The sequence below is a fragment of the Oncorhynchus keta genome, chromosome 30 (assembly GCF_023373465.1).
Source record: "Oncorhynchus keta strain PuntledgeMale-10-30-2019 chromosome 30, Oket_V2, whole genome shotgun sequence".
Lineage (NCBI taxonomy): Eukaryota > Metazoa > Chordata > Actinopteri > Salmoniformes > Salmonidae > Oncorhynchus > Oncorhynchus keta.
The window spans coordinates 42,459,998-42,477,469 of record NC_068450.1 but is presented as its reverse complement, the minus strand read 5'-3'; the positions used below and the strand labels follow the sequence as shown (position 1 = coordinate 42,477,469).

The window sequence follows — 17,472 nt, the reverse complement described above, 5'->3', positions numbered from 1 at the left end:
AAATGGGTTTCTTTTGGAAAGGTTTAGCCGGTGGCCATCTGACAGTGATTTTGCTGATCCTGTGCAATTTCATGATGGCTTTCATCCTCGGAGGCCACAGGGCCCTGGAGAGGCAGCCAATGACTGGCCTCGCATCCTGTGCTGTGTGCAATTATAGGTTAGTGTGTGTCACAGCATCATTGTCTTCAGTTTTTTATGCTTTTGTACCCTGTTTCCTGCTGCATTCAGTTATATGTTTATTCCTGTTCTATTTTGACTGGGAAGACATCCAGTAAGGACATGGCCACTGTACTCAAGAGTCATTGTTGTGTGATGTGCTTTTGGAAAACCGCTAAGTTACAAAGGGAACGGGGGGAGGGAGAAGCTGAATGGATTTTCATTGTGATGAGTTTTTCTCCCTGTTATTTTAAGGACTGTCACTGTCCCATTCTTTCAACTTGAAGCTGCCCATATAACTTCATTATATCTGCCCTTCCAGTCAATTTTCACTGTTGGCAGAAAAAAAGGACGAAAAAACACAACAGTTTGGTCAAAGAAATCACCCTAAATATTGCTGACAAGCCTTGCTTCGGCCCCTTAAAGACATGGCCTCTTAATTAATTGGCCCTAACAAGATAACTGCACGGCAATGCACCCCCTGAACAGAAGCAAAATGTTTATTTAAATGTTGTTTTGGGATTGGGTGGGCTGCTGTGTGGTTGAGGGAGAAAGGTTTTCAGGTGTGAGCTTCAAAGGTATTCATCCAGGGCCCAGGATGTGCTATTGTCATCCGGCAATCAATACCATGCACACAACTGATACATTTCGCTTTTTGCGATCTGACTTCCTCCCTGCCCTATGTTGGCTCTTGCATGTGTTGCCTCTGGGGTTTAGAGACAGGCCTGTTTCATGGAACACAAGGACAAACGGACACCTCAAATGTTGTTCTTGTCTATTGATGTGTCATCCTGCTGACAAACAAACCATGTTTGCAAGTGTTAATCGTACAAGACTCCCAATAACAACAGAAAACACACCTATTTGGTTATTTTAAACATGACAGCACAGCAGAAGGCCTTGCTCCATTTTGCAATACTATGCAATACCACTCCTCCACACTATTCTGACCACACCTCTCCTCCACACTATTCTGACCACACCTCTCCTCCACACTCCTCTGACCACAGCCGACGGACACACAGAAAGAGACCGTCACTAACAGCGGCCTATGTCTGGGGAAGGAATTGTCATTTTTCCAAATGCCCCCAAAATGTGCTTTTAGACTAGGCCTGGGGAAGGTGACTTTCTCTGTCTCTTCGCATCACAAATGTGTAACAATAGAATGATGGGAAAGGTGCAGTATGAACCTGAATACATTAGCCTATGGTCCAGTGCACTTGCTTTGTTCCCATCCTGCGATGTAGGGCTAATGTGGCTGAGCTGTACAGTGTGAGGTTTAATCCTGGAGTACAGTTTAGGCTCAGTGACGAGGGAAATTAGTTCAATGAAAGGTGCAACATTACCCAACATCCCCCACCGCATTCTCACCATACCTTTTTTAGAAGTGCTCTCTAACTTCAAAGGAATTTGGGATGATATCATAAGACACTCTCTCTACAGTACATTCCCCATTGGAGAGAATTTCCACCTTAAAGTTAGACTCAGCAGTTTTATGTACCGCAGGGGGACTTCCTCCTTAAGAAATCAACAACACAATTCTAATCTTCAAAGACTGCCACTAAGAAATTAAGATCACTTTATTGGTAAATTGCACACAAGGTCCAACCAAAATGTTGCTTCAGTTTTTAACTCAACCCCCCTGAAAGACACACATACAGGTTTTGAGAGTAGTGGGTAGCTGTTGTTGTGGGGGGTAAAGTGCCTTGCTCAAGGGCATAACAGCAGACAATGCGTTTAGGATTTGATACCAGTAACCCTCTGTCACGGTTTTCTTCTGTTGAAGGAGAGGCGGACCAAAACGAAAATAGAACAATGTACAAAAACGTGAAAAACCGAAAACAGCCCTATCTGATGTAACAAACACAAAGACAGGAACAATCACCCACAAAACCCAACACAAAACAGGCTACCTAAATATGGCTCCCAATCAGAGACAATGACTAACACCTGCCTCTGATTGAAAACCATATCAGGCTCAAATGCAGAAACAGACAAACAAGACATCCAACATAGAATGCCCACTCAGATCACACCCTGAACAAACAAAACATAGAACATACAAAGCAAACTATGGTCAGGGTGTGACACCCTCCAGCTGCCAGCTCACTTCCTGACAGAAATAACCCGTTGGACCCGGGATTCAAACTGGCAACCCTCCGGTTGCTGGTTCACCTCTTTAACCACTAGGCTACCTGCCACCCCATTGGCTATTCCCAATGTGGACATTCACCAAAGGAAAGATTCAAATTAGGAAAAGCTGTGGCAGTCTTGGCATATTTGATTTCGGTTCATGTCTGTAATTAGGAAATCAACCCTTTTTATTATGATGTCATATTGTTGTCCACCTTTAACAACAGAAGGTGCCAGAAGTCACTCTCTCTCCCAGTCTCCCAGTTTCCTCTCCCCTCCCCACTCCCCTGGCTGTCCTGTGTTTGTACTGGCCTTGTTTTTATGACCACTCCAGTGATCCGTGGCCCACTGCAGAGGCTGCTGGTGTTACCACAGCTGAGGTGAATTAGACAGACTGTTGTTCCTGCCTCTTACCTGGCTCCAGGCTCTCTGCTTGCCATCCGTAGTGTTTTCCTTTCATCTCAGAGCAGTTGCAGACACAACACCACCCCTCACCACAACCAAGTGGCATCTCTCACAGGCTGTTGTGTAGTTGATTGCCCATGGTGTTGTGTTCTCTTTAGTTCTTCCTGAATGTTCTACCTTTGAACCGGTGCCTATCCAGCAGTGAGCAGTGTGGACAGATCCACTTGATCACAATTTAGTGAGATCTTCGATCCAGTCCTTGCGAGCAAAATAGAGCCTTGGATTGGATAGAATCCGCCAGTATTTGATTTGTCAGTGGTTCTGAGGGCTTTGTTTGTTGTATAATGGGCCAGCCAACTGCAGTAAAGGTTTTTTTTATAATGTGGCAGAAGAAGTGATCCTGGGACTCAGTGCCAACAGCAGTACAGATGTTCTGCCTCCTGCAGCCTGTCTCTGTGTTCCATAGCTAGCTAGGCACAGCACACTGTGTGCCTCCTCCACAGTCGATTCCCCTGCTCTCCCTCGCTTGCCGTGGGGATATTGTCAATAATTAAGAGAGCCACAAGGGACTCTAACACTTATTTCCCATGGTGCCTTGCTCATCATATTCTACGCCTCAAACCTTTTTCTCTCCCAACTGAAGCGGACGCACCTTTCCTCCCCCTCTTCTCCCAGCCCGTTGACAATCTCTGTGATTGGAAAGCAGTGGCAGTGACACGCATTCCAGCAATGACAGTGAACAGACTGGAGCCGCTCTTTGTACTGAGCCTTTTAACCATTGAAAGGGGCCGTCCGGTGGCTGTAACGCCCCACTGGCGACGCTCTCTGCCTCGCACTGCACTGTAACTCTGTAGCCTCATTGTCACGCTCCATATCGCCCCAGTGACCCCCAGCCCAATTATACAGCTGACCCGGGGTTGATGACATAGCCTTGGGCGGCTTTTGGGGGTGCCGCAGCACAGAGGGGGTACCTCCTGTCTGTCATGCCGTGTCAACTCTGCATGCTAACAAGGCACTTCCCAGAGTGGTCCCACTGGACTTAGTGGAAGGAGAGTGGCTCCCACGCAGGACTTTAGACATCTACCTTAACTTATTCACCCGCACACTCCCGTCAGAGGTCTTTTCAAAGATTCCTTACATGATAGGTGAGACCATAATAGACACTTAAAGAGGGTACTTTGTAAATTAAAATTGACATTATGTTCCTCTTTTGGTAGGACACTTCACTTTGAGGGTTAAAGTCAGTCACCTACATTCCAAGTCAGGTGATAGAACTTCACTGGAGTCAGTAACGTCACTTGAGTTTAGACATTTTTTTAAGACCAAAGAAAATACTAGAAATAAACCCTTTACTCTTTGTGATAATAGACAATATTAATAGGTCTATGTGTTCATGGGGGTCAATTAAAGGACAGCGCAAAAGTAGGGGTTAGCGATGCAGGTGGTGATATAAACCAATCTCAAGACGTTATTGTTTTTAGAAGCTAGAAGAGAGCAGCTTGAAGCCTGAGGCGACGGTTGAGTAATACGCGGATATTTCACGGAGGAAGAGAAATGTTATGACTCAATATGTCAACTGTAATTGCTTTAGCTGGATTCCTTTAAGATTATCCCGCAGCTGAGTGTAATCATAGAATCAGGGGTTCTTGTGTAGCAATACGTTGCATGATCGCTAAACGCTAATACAGCTGGACTTCTCTGCGATATTCATACTCAGCAATTATGCTGTATTAATGTACATTATGCTTAATAAGGAGTTCAAGCTTTAGGAACCTGTCACAGGCAAGGTGTTACTTGATGGTCATGGGTTTTATATAGCATTCTAACAGAGATGTGGGTGGAGTTCTTTGCATGTGTCCTATTACCTGGCATTGGCTATAGCCACGTTTTATACCTGGTTCCAACATGCTCCCTTTGTCATGAGCTTGTCCTCATTTTGATTGTGCTCACATTTTTAGACAGGTGTAGATGATTAAAAGATGCATTGTGAACTGATTTTGATCAGATCTGTAAACGGGCAAGATCGGGACAAGATAAGGACGCATGTTAGTGGCAGGTATAAACAGGGCTTCTGATAGCGTTCTCTAAGGACCAAAGTTAGTTCTATTCTATAGCAGAGTTACAAGACTGGTAAACACTGGCACAAGAGCTGATGACAGGGCTGACTTGGATAGCTGTTGAATGTCAAATGCAAATATACATATTATAATTTAATGTACACTACTGGTCAAAAGTTTTAGAACACCTACGCATTCAAGGGTTTTTCTTTATTTGTACTATTCTACATTGTAAAAACTATGAAATAACACATATGACATTTGAGATTCTTCAAATAGCCACCCTTTGCCTTGATGACAGCTTTGGAATGCTATTCTAACAGTCTTGAAGGAGTTCCCACATATGCTGAGCATTTGTTGGCTGCTTTTCCTTCACTCTACGGTCCGACTCATCCCAAACCATCTCAGTTTGGTTGAGGTCGGGGGATTGTGGATGCCAGGTCATCTGATGCAGCACTCCATCACTCTCCTTCTTGGTAAAATAGCCCTTACTCAGCCTGGAGGTGTGTTGGGCAAACAAACGATAGTCCCACTAAGCCCAAACCAGATGGATGGCATATCGCTGCAGAAAGCTGTGGTAGCCATGCTGTTTAAGTGTGCCTTGAATTCTAAATAAATCACAGACAGTGTCACCAGTAAAGCACTCCCACACCATAACACCTCCTACTCCATTCTTTATGGTGGGAAATAAAAATGTGGAGATCATCCGTTCACCCCCACCGCGTCTCACAAAGACACGGCGGTTGGAACAAGAAATCTCAAATTTGGACAAATTTCCTCCATGTCTAATGTCCATTGCTCGTGTTTCTTGGCCCAAGCAAGTCTACAGGCGTCCTGTAGTAGTGGTTTCTTTGCAGCAATTCAACCATAAAGGCCTGATTCACACAGTCTCCTCTGAACAGTTGATGTTGAGATGTGTATGTTACTTTATCTCTGTAAAGCATTTATTTGGGCTGCAATTTCTGAGGCTGGTAACTCTAATGAACTTGTCCTCAGCAGCAGAGTCTTCCATTCCTGTGGCGGTCCTCATGAGAGACCATTTCATCATAGAGCTTGATGGTTTTTGCGATTGGACTTGAAGAAACTTTCAATGTTCTTGAAAATGTCTGTATTGACTGAACTTCATGTCTTCCTTCAAGTAATGATGGACTGTCGTTTCTCTGCTTATTTGAGCTATTCTTGCCATAATATGAACTTGGTCTTTTACCAAATAGGACTATCTTCTATACCACCCCTACCTTGTCACAATAAAACTAATTGTCTCAAACGCATTAATAAGAAGGAAATGCATTCCACAAATTAACTTTTAAGAAGGCACACCTGTTAATTTAAATGCATTCCAGGTGACTACCTCATGAAGCTGGTTGAGAGAATGACAAGAGTGCGCAATGCTGTCATCAAGGCAAAGGGTGGCTATTTGAAGAATCTCAAATATATTTTGATTTATTTAACACTTTTTTGGTTACTACATTCCATATGTGTTATTTCATAGTTTTGATGTCTTCACTATTATTCTAAAATGTAGAAAATAGTAAAAAATTAAAAAAAAACTTGAAATGAGTAGGTGTTCTAAAACTTTTGACCGGTAGTGTACATACTTTAATTATCATTATCATACTTTTATTATTTCCTCTGCAATAATGCCGCAATTTTATCAATTGCTTTCAGTAGTAACACCCATTAACATGCTTAGTTTCGGAGGGACCATCGCAAAGAGCACAAAACACAATAGATTCTTAAAATAAGATTTTTTAATATGACTTATTATCATAAAGATATATTTACACACTTTACAGAAATAGAAAATAAAAACACAAAGCTACGCGTGAAAGGAAAAAAAAAAGTACTCCAAGAGCTAAAGCTTATATTTTATAAATTAGAAACCAAAAGTTCAAATATGTACACAGTATTTCAACCATTTCTGATACACTTGTTTTCTTCATTTATTTATTTAATTTTTGCCCAGTTCAACATCAAAACAGAGACAGGGACTGTACAGTTGGCCTGGTGAGTAATATGAGCACATACCTTCGACAGTAGTAAAGAAGTTTAGGTGTAATTACATGTCTTTTTAACTGCAGTTTGCTTGTGACCTAGTAAGTAACACTGTTGCAATGGCATTTCAGCCTAAACACTCTGGATCTCCCTCAACTACTCTGAATGGTATTGATGGTGGACCCAGTTTGCCATGTAGATGGAGAACATTGTCATAATCAATGGGAGGAGGGGCCTTCTCTATCCTGGGGTATGAAGGTCTCATTTGAGGCAGCGAGATAATGACAGATAATTTTCATCTCCCGCGGGAGATCAAATCTAGTTATCCTTTGGATTGTCCCGCCTGTGGAATTGTGCGACTGAATCGGGATTGAATCTTAGCCACTTGATCCTGCAGATACCCCCACTCTGTGCGTGAGATGTATGACGGGTTTAGATGCATAAGGTAAAACCATGGAATGTAATTGCATGCTGTTTTTCTTGGTGGACCGTGTTACGTTTAGAAAAGGGGTTTTACTGTAGCTTGTCAAGAGCCGAGAGGAAGTGACAGCGACATCAAAGATGAAAAACCTAGTGGTTTTGATTGACTCTTTGTGGGGACTGCCTACAGCTAGAGCGAGACAGTGACCCATGGCTAAGCTGCAGTTTTCATCACTAGCTTGCTAGCTGCTAGACTCCTTTTCTCCACCAGTCACACACATGCCACTCCATACACACTCTCAGCCAAGTGAACATTTCTAAAAGTGGAAAATGAGCTGAGCACAAACATGGTACGTTCTTCTCGGGAACAAACAAACAAACCAGTGAAAACATGCTAACATGTGCATAGGAACATTACTCGGGCCTTGTGATGTCACAAATAAGAGGATTGAGAGGAAACAAGATGAGAGGATGGGAATCGTTTCTCTTGCGTGAGCTTTGCTGGAAAAGACCGTTAAGGAAAATGTATTGGTTTCCCATTTCAGTTTGAGCCTGGGTGCACTTGTCCTTCTACACCACAAGCTCCATGAACCTAAAATGGAGGCCTGTGGGGCATGTTTTATGGGAGAAGAATGCGTGAAGCTCTCACCTGTCTACGACATATTGCACTGCAGACAAAATGCTCTATTATTGTTTACGGCCACAAAACATACAGCTGTATTCCACACTGTATTTAAAAAAAAAAGTACGCTTTGGACAACCAGCTAGACAAGAATCAGACGACCAAAAATTGTCACAAAACACTGGAGAGCCATTTTATACCAAGGGTTTTCAGTTTTTCTTTTACCAGCAGCATAATGGAATTGCAAAAGTGCAGCCTGGCTTGCCCGTACAAAGTAGTCTTGGAGCAAAGCCAGGTGATTGATATTTGGCTTTGGAAGTTTGGATCCAACTGATAACCAACCAGGGTGGACTAGCAGTGATTTGGGGGGACCAAGACTCAAATTGTACTCTATGCATAAACATTGGGAATGCATTTGGAGGGGCGGCTCGGCTGGTGCAGATGGTGGGGATACATTCATGAAGAGCAGTGCGGATACAGACATTGCTCTGCTTCCTTAACAGTAGCTTCTCAGACTGGAAAATAGTGATTTTAAACCTATTATTTTGAGCCAATCCAGCCCAACTCTTGTGGTTAATGCCCATCCCCAGCTCCTATCTCCCTACTAGCTACCTCCCCTCATAATAATATGTGAGTAAAGACACTGAGAAAAAGCTGTCTTATTTAGAAGGAGCATTAATAAATGCTCTGTCTGAGAGGGTATGAAATAATCATGGTGTGACTGAAATTATGATTTCACAGTGCCCTTAAGATTGAATACATTTTTAATCAAGGTGAGCTTGGCTGGGTGAGTTTCCACTGTGATTTGAGATGCTCTCTTATTAAGAGTGTCTCATGCTGGGAGGCAGAGGTGCCGGGAAACTGCTTTTCAATTCTAATCTCTGGGTGAGAAACAGTAATGGGGGAAAAATCTTGGTTGAAACCAAGCAGGTTAAAAAAACAACCTTACAATTTCCTCTCTTGGCCACATGTAAAAATAATTGTGGGGTGATTGGTAACAGTCTAGTAGTGAAAGCCATTCTTACTGTAGTTGAAACCAGATTTGGATTAAGAGACCAACCGAAAAACAGATTTCCCCCATCCCTCCATATCTAATAGCAAACTGGATGCTGATTGGATGGCATCTGCTCTAAATGTCCCAATTGTAGCATGTTACATAAATCATCAGGGGGTTTAAGGTTGTAGAGGGGATGGGGGTGTGTGGTTCCAATCTAAGCCAATTTGACAATAAGCTCAGCCTGTGAGTGGCCCCTGCCAGCCTATGGGGAGGCCCATCTGAGAAAAATGAGCCATGGGATTTGATGAACATCATGATCAAAGCCATGACCACCTGTGCTGTGGAAGCGCAAGCTAAAAAGGCAACTGTACCCAACAGAGGCGTAAAGAACCATAATGACATAGGCAAGGACTGAATCTGGATACATGGCTATAGTGGTGTTATACATAGGCAGGGAGAGTAAAGATACAGTATACGTCAATATGCTTATCATATATAAATGTTTGTGTTTCTTAAATAAATGTGCAAAATAGAGACTGCTCTGGCACAAGCTTCTATCACAGCACCCTGAGAAAAAAGAAATGAAACCAGAAACAAAAAATCTGAACCAAACAGTAATATATTCCAGTATGATGGAAAGGCGTAACACATTCCATCAATCAAAGATCTCGGTCAAAGGGTCGAAACAGCCTCACACTAAACAGTCAGAGAAGAGTAGCACTATTGGTAGGCTGAACATGGTGGTATATTTACTGAGCTGACAGCATGTCTGCTTGAAACGTGTTTTTGGTCTAATTTAACTGGACTCCTTGCTACCACTGCCTGTAAATGGGATTTTTCTTGTTGTCTAGAAATGTATCGTAACGCACATGTGTCAGTGTTATCGAGACTTCAAACAAGAGGTAATGTGTTTACCATTTCTCTCTTCCTTTCGTTCCTTCGTTCCTGGCAGCATTGTGGAGTAGTTCATTATTTGGCACTTCATTAAAAGGCAAGGGAGTCTGTCGTTCAGAGAGCAGACCAGACCCCCCCTGCCAGTTAACAGTCGTGTGGAGAAGCTACTGGGGGCTTCAGAGTGGCAAGGAGGCTGAGGATTGGGAATTGGGATCAGAGGACTCTTATCTCAGGTGGGACAACGTGTCTGTAACGTTGGGAAAATTGCTTAACCTCACCGAGGTGTTAATGGGGTTAGTAACATGTAAAGAGCTTTGGATTAAAGAATCTTTCAGGTGAAGTAATTATCATGATTGTTTTGACTACATATGCTGTTTCAAATGGTAAAATGGAATCCTCACTCGGGTCCAATTTTTGTTTACTTCACATCTTTTGCTGAAATTATCATGAAATAAAAAAGGAATCATTATCCTTTACCCGTTCTCTACTTTCTGAAAGGAAAACCTCGGATTGAGTTTTGCTGCAGACAGGTGAGAATGTCTTGAGTGAATTTGCTAACCTGGATTTAATGGATCTGCGAAACATGTTGTAGAATAAATGCAGTCAACTTGTGGAACTCTACCACTGCCTTTCCTCACTCTCACCACCCGTTTTACTAGTAAAGCCAGAAGTAGTTACACGGCAATGGAACTAATGGCTGTGGTCACCTTGGATCTGAGAGGACGGGAATACCACACCATGGAGAAGTGACTGACGCTTTAAGACTAAGACTGTTTGGAACCAGGCTCCCTGTCAACCACACATCATGCAAAGTGTGCAACACCGACGAGACCAGCTATGACAGGGCTCTAGAAAGCAAATTATAGAAAACACTTGGGGGAGGAGACAGAGATAGGGAGCAAGGGAGTGAGAGAGAGAGAGAGAGAGCGAAATAGAATCTGATAGCTTGGGCTCAGTACCCCCCCTTTCCCTGCCCCCAATTCTTCTTAGAGCTGAGGGTGAGTGGCTTGGCCTGATTGTTTTGTGGACAGAGAAGAGTTGCTTGAAGAACCAACAGGTGCTATGGGACATCACTCTTCAGGCTGGGCAAGCGTAGGCCCATCGTTGCAAGGCCCCCCAAGGCAAAGGAAGAGCATAGAAATCAGAACTTGGGGGTGGGCGCTCGAAGCAGTGCCTGCAAAACAAAAACAGAGACGAAAAAAGTGCTGTAAGTTCAGTGAAATTATCATGAGCATTTATGTGAGTCATGCAGCCATTTTATTTCCCCCTTACAATAGAAAGCCCTCTAGGATTCAGTGTTGGTTGGTGTAATTTTCACAACATTAGTTCTTGAGTTAAATAATGCAATGTTTGATTGGAAATAGTAATGTTGAATCAAATCGCCCTCAAACACAAAGATATAACCAGCTGATTAAAACAGAAATTGCAGTTTACTGTCTGAAGGGATAAAAACAAAAACAAATTAAAAAACCATTGTGGAAAAGAACACTAGTTGTTTCTATTGTACTATGCTTACGGCTAGGGATGCCGTCTGGGCCGGCAGCCTTGTGAGGGTTAACACGTTTTTAGTTACTCATGTTGACCGCGGTAAAGGAGAGCCTGCAGGTTTTGGTAGCGGACCATGTTGTTGGCACTGTATTGTCCTCAAAGCGAGCAAAGAAGTTGTTTAGTTTGTCTGAGAGCAGGACATCTTTGTCCGCGACGGGGCTGGTTTTCTCTTTGTGGTCCATGATTGACTGTAGACTCTGCCACATACCTCTCGTGTTCGAGCTGTTGAATTGCTATTCTACTTGGTCTCTATACTGACACTTAGTTTGTTTGATTGCCTTGTGGAGGGAATAGCTACACTGTTTGTATTCGGTCATGTTTCCGGTCGCATTGCCCTGATTGAAATCAGTGGTTTGCGCTTTCAGTTTTGCACGAATGCTGCATTCAATCCACGGTTTCTGGTTGGGGAAGATTTTAATAGTTGCTGTGGGTACAACATCACAGATGCACTTGCTAATAAACTCACTCACCGAATCAGCGTATACATCAATGTTATTGTCCGACGCTATGCGGAACATTTCCCAGTCCACGTGATCAAAGAAATCTTGAAGCTTGGAATCAGATTGGTCGGACCAGCGTTGAACAGACCGGAGCACGGGCGTTTCCTGTTTTAGTTTCTGTCTATAGGCTGGGAGCAACAAAATGGAGTCGTGGTCAGATTTTCCGAAAGGAGGGCGGGGCAGCGCTTTGTATACGTCGCGGAAGTTAGAGTAACAATGGTCCAGGATTTTTTCAGCCCAGGTCACGCATTCGATATCCTGATCAAATTTAGGGAGTTTTGTTTTCAAATTAACCTTGTTAAAATCCCCAGCTACAATGAATGCAACCTCAGGATATGTGGTTTCCAGTTTACATAGAGTCCAATGAAGTTCGTTCAGGGCCATCGATGTGTCTGCTTGGGGGGAGATATATACGGCTGTGATTATAATCGAAGAGAATTCTCTTGGTAGATAATGTTGTCGGCATTTGATTGTAAGGAATTCTAGGTTAGGTGAGCAAAATGACTTGAGTTCCTGTATGTTGTTATGATCACACCACGTCTCGTTAATCATAAGGCATACCCACCCACCCTTCTTCTTATGTTTGTTTCTGTCGGTGCGATGCGTGAAGAAACCAGGTGGCTGTACCGACTCCGATAGCGTGTCTCGAGTGAGCCACGTTTCCATGAAACAAAGAACGTTACAATCTCTGATGTCTTTCTGGAAGGCAACCCTTGCTCGGAATTTGTCTACCTTGTTGTCAAGAGACTGGATGTTGGCGAGTAGTAAACTTGGGAGTGGTGCGCGATGTGCCCGTTTACGGAGCATGACCAGAAGACCGCATCTTCTGCCCCTCCTCCGGCGCCACTGTTTTGGGTCGCCGGCTGGGATCTGATCCATTGTCCTGGGTGGTGGACCAAACAGAAGATCTGCTTCGGGAAAGTCGTATTCCTGGTCATAATGTTGGTAACGTTGCTCTTATACCCAATAGTTCCTCCCGGATGTATGTAATAAAACTTAAGATTCCCTGGGGTAACAATGTAAGAAATAATACATAAAAAAAACAAAATACTGTATAGTTTCCTGAGAACGCGAAGCGAGGCAGCCATCTCTGGCGGCGCCGGATGTTATCCTCGGTGTACACATCATGGACAAACTGAAATGGTCCTCCCACACAGGCAAGCGTGGTGAAGAAGGCGCGAAGAAGGTGGCTGAAGAAATTCAGCTTATCACCAAAACCCTCACAAACTTTTACAGATGCAAAATTAAGAGCATCCTGTCGGGCTGTATCACCACCTGGTACGGCAATTTCTCCACCCACAACCGTAAGGCTCTCCAGAGGGTAATGAGGTCTGCACAACGCATCACCGGGGGCAAACTACCTGCTATCCAGGACACCTACACCACCCAATGTCACAGGAAGGCCAAAACGATCATGAAGGACAACAACCACCCAAGCCACTGCCTGTTCACTCCGCTATCATCCAGAAGGCAAGGTCAGTACAGGTGCATCAAAGCTGGAACCGAGAGACTGAAAAACAGCTTCTATCTCAAGGCCATCAGACTGTTAAACAGCCATCACTAACTGAGTGGCTGCTGCCAACATACTGACTCAATCTCTAGCCACTTTAATAATTAAAAATTGGATGTAATAAATGTATCACTAGTCACTTTAAACTATGCCACTTTATATAATGTTTACATACCCTACACTACTCATCTCATATGTCTATACTGTACTCTATACCTTCTACTGCATCTTGCCTATGCTGTTCGGTCATCGCTCATCCATATATATTTTTATGTACATATTCTTATTCATTCCTTTACACTTGTGTGTATAAGGTAGTTGTTGTGAAATTGTTAGATTACTAGTTAGATATTACTGCATGGTCGGAACTAGAAGCACAAGCATTTCGCTACACTTGCATTAACATCTGCTAACCATGTGTATGTGACAAATAAAAATGGATTTGATTTGATTTGATGAGTTCCTGTCAATGGGACGATCTTTTATCTTTCCCTGGCCTTTTATGTTTTTAGATGGCTAGTGCTCTCGATGAACTTTGTTGCTCGACAACCGGGTTCATTGATTGACGAGAGCCCAACCTTTTTTTCCAGATGGCATATTTCTGTGGTTGTGCAATGCCAGTGTTCTGATGTGAATCTTACTCATCCTCTGGGTTGTTGTTTGTGTCTGTACTCTATTGTTTATTTTCTCTGTGGTATGATCTCAGTATGGTCAGATTTTCTTTGAATTTATTAGAGAGTCCGTGTCAGGGGTGCAAAGTGCAGACTGACAAAGTGTAGCGAACTCTATTCTTTGGGCAGAAGAGTTATCATTTCTTGTTGCAAAAAGTTCAAGATGTGTGGTTTTATGTGAGGCAACGGCAATATTTTTCACTAAGTCTGGCCGTCATCACAATCCACCATGGCAGGTGCCTGTTAGCGTGCTAGCTAGAAAAGTTATTTTGTGCTAGCCATATCCAAAGAGGTAAATTGAATGAGAACTTTTCAATAAATAAATAAAAACATTTAATCTTGATTGCTAACTAGCAATATTTACTCTGCATAAGCATATTTAACAAATCATTTTTGGACAAAACGTCCGCAGACAGTCTCTATATTGTTGTGATAGAGAGCTAACTGTAGGACTTGTTTGCCCAATCTATGGAGACTCCCTAAGGGACCGTTGAAAATGTGCTTCGGTTGCAATCCCGTCGTCCAACATTTTTGTAATCCTGTAGCACCTCCTCAGCTCGGCGACTCAACAGCATCTCAAAGGGATGACCCGAGTCTCAGTCTCTTCTCGAATATTTCCGCACATCTCGTTTGTGTAACGTGCCTAAAAGTCAAGTTCACCTCCCTCTTGCCTGAGGTGTCAGAATATAATGCATGAGCTGCCTTTGACAATGAAACGGAGGGAGGTGGAGGTTGTGGTTCTGTGGTTTAAGTAGAGTGATGGATATTGTCAAGTGAAGCACCTTCCCTACTCATAACGTACACTAATTAGGGACAATTATGACTTGGATAATTATTCTGGCATATTAAGAAATCAATTTTTTCTCCAACTCGTGCCTCCGTTGAACTCGGTCGAGCTTAGATCTTTCCTCCGGGGTGAAACAATGTGCTGCAACAGCTTTTTCTCAAGACATGCATCCTTCCATCAGAAAAAGAAAAGAAAGGAGGAGACATGAACAAAGACAGAGTGGTTTCAATGATGCCTGCCGGCTATATCCCTGCTGGTTATCAGGCCTCGTGAAGAGATCATTCCCAGACTGCAGCTGGGGGAGAATGTTTTATATATTCTCTGGTTCAGTTGAACATGTTGATGAAAGAAGATTCTTCTTTATGAAGGGTTTTGATGGTTTTATCATGGAGTCAATGAAGCACAGTAGACAATGGCATCCTCCTATAGGGTCTCCTAACTTTCTCAACATTCCAACCAATGCAAACGAATGGCTTGATTGGCATGCTGGTCAGGTTGAGCTAACTGTAATGACTTGTTATAAGGTTGCAGGTCTTTGCATTCGGAAACATAATGTTAACTTTCACTGCTATGCAGATGACATACAGCTGTACATTTCGATGAAACACGGTGAAGCCCCAAAATTGCCCTCCCTGGAAGCCTGTGTTCCAGACTTAAGGAAGTGGATGGCTGCAAATGTTCTACTTTTAAACAAAACAGAGATGCTTGTTCTATAGGTCCCAAGAAACAAAGAGATCTGTTGAATCTGACAATTAATCTTGATGGTTGTAGTCGTCTCAAATAAAACTGTAAAGGACCTTGGTGTTAATCTGGTCCCTAAACTCTCTTCTGAAGAACATATCAAGACTGTTTTAAGGACAGCTTTTTCCATCTACATAACATTGCAAAAATCAGAAACTTTCTGTCCAAAAATTATGCAGAAAAATGTATCCATGCTTTTGTCACTTCTAGGTTAGACTACTGCAATGCTCTACTTTCCGGCTACCCGGATAAAGCACTCAATAAACTTCAGTTAGTGCTAAACAAGGCTGCTAGAATCTTGACTAGAACCAAAACATTTGATCATATTACTCCAGTGCTAGCCTCTCTACACTGGCTTCCTGTTAAGGCAAGGGCTAATTTCAAGGTTTTACTGCTAACCTACAAAGCATTACATGGGCTTGCTACTACCTATCTTTCCGATTTGGTCCTGCTGTACTAACCTACACGTAAGCTACGGTCACAAGACGCAGACATCCTTACTGTCCCTAGTATTTCTAAGCAAACAGCTGGAGGCAGGGTTTTCTCCTATAGAGCTCCATTTTTATAGAATGGTCTGCCTACCCATGTGAGAGACGCAGACTCAGTCTCAACCTTTAAGTCTTTATTGAAGACTCATCTCTTCAGTAGGTCCTATGATTGAGTGTAGTCTGGCCCAAGAGTGAAGGTGAACTGAAAGGCATTGGAGCAACAAACCACTCTTGCTGTCTCTGCCTGGCCAGTTCCCCTCTTTCTACTGGGATTCTCTTGCCTCTAACCCTATTACAGGGGTTGAGTCACAGGCTTACTGGTGCTCTTCCATGCCGTCCCTAGGAGGGGTGCGTCACTTGAACGGGTTGAGTCACTGACCTGATCTTCCTGTCCGGGTTGGCACCCCCCCTTGGGTTGTGCCGTGGCAGAGACCTTTGTGGGCTATACTCGGCCTTGTCTCAGAATGGTAAGTTGGTGGTTGAAAATATCCTTCTAGTGGTGTGGTGGCTGTGCTTTGGCAAAGTGGGTGGGGTTATATCCTGCCTGTTTGGCCCTGTCCGGGGGTAACTTCGGATGGAGCCATGGTGTCTCCCGACCCCTCCGGTCTCAGCCTCCAGTATTTATGCTGCAGTAGTTTATGTGTCGGGGGGCTAGGGTCAGTTTGTTATATCTGGAGTATTTCTCCTGTCTTATCCGGTGTCCTGTGTGAATTTAAGTATGCGCTCTCTAATTCTCTCTCTCTCTTTCTCTCTCTTTCTATCTTTATTTTTTTCTTTCTCTCTCTCGGAGGACATGAGCCCTAGGACCATGCCTCAGGACTACCTGGCCTGATGACTCCTTGCTGTCCCCAGTCCACCTGGCCGCGCTGCTGCTCCAGTTTCAACTGTTCCGCCTGCGGCTATGGAACCCTGACCTGCTTCCTGTCCCAGACCTGCTGTTTTCAACTCTCTAGAGACACCAGGAACAGTAGAGATACTCTGAATGATCGGCTATGAAAAGCCAACTGACATTTACTCCTGAGGTGCTGACCTGTTGCACCGCTGTGATTATTATTATTTGACCCTGCTGGTCATCCATGAACATTTGAACATCTTGGCCATGTTCTGTTATCATCTCCACCCGGCACAGCCAGAAGAAGAATGGCCATCCCTAATAGCCTGGTTCCTCTCTATGTTTCCTCCTAGGTTCTGGCCTTTCTAGGTTGTTTTTCCTAGCCACCATGTTTCTACACCTGCATTGCTTGCTGTTTGGGGTTTTAGGCTGGGTTTCTGTGCAGCACTTTGTGACATCAGCTGATGTAAGAAGGGCTTTATAAATGCATTTGATTGATTTGCAGGGAAAAAGCTCTAAATGAGGTGAACTATGAACATAACAAGGCAAGAGGAGCCAGAGAACATAGAAATCTTTGTCTTGTTGTGATTGAAGTGCTGTTAGCGGTGAAAGCATTGTGAGTCAGTGAGCCGTTCTCTTTTATAGAGCTCCACCAACTTCCTGAAGTTTCCCTCATTGTGCGGCCGCCATTCTGACACTGACAATAAGCCTTTGAC

General features: G+C 43.5%; 1 protein-coding gene across 1 annotated transcript in view; it reads right to left on the bottom strand.

Moving 5' to 3' along the window:
* Positions 1–6,482: 6,482 nt before the first annotated feature.
* The window catches only part of apln (apelin), a 29,683-nt gene continuing 18,693 nt past the window's right edge, over positions 6,483–17,472 (bottom strand). The window contains exon 3 of the mRNA XM_035744677.2: positions 6,483–10,853. The gene's annotated coding sequence lies outside the window, so the exon portion shown is untranslated. The remainder of the gene's footprint in view (positions 10,854–17,472) is intronic.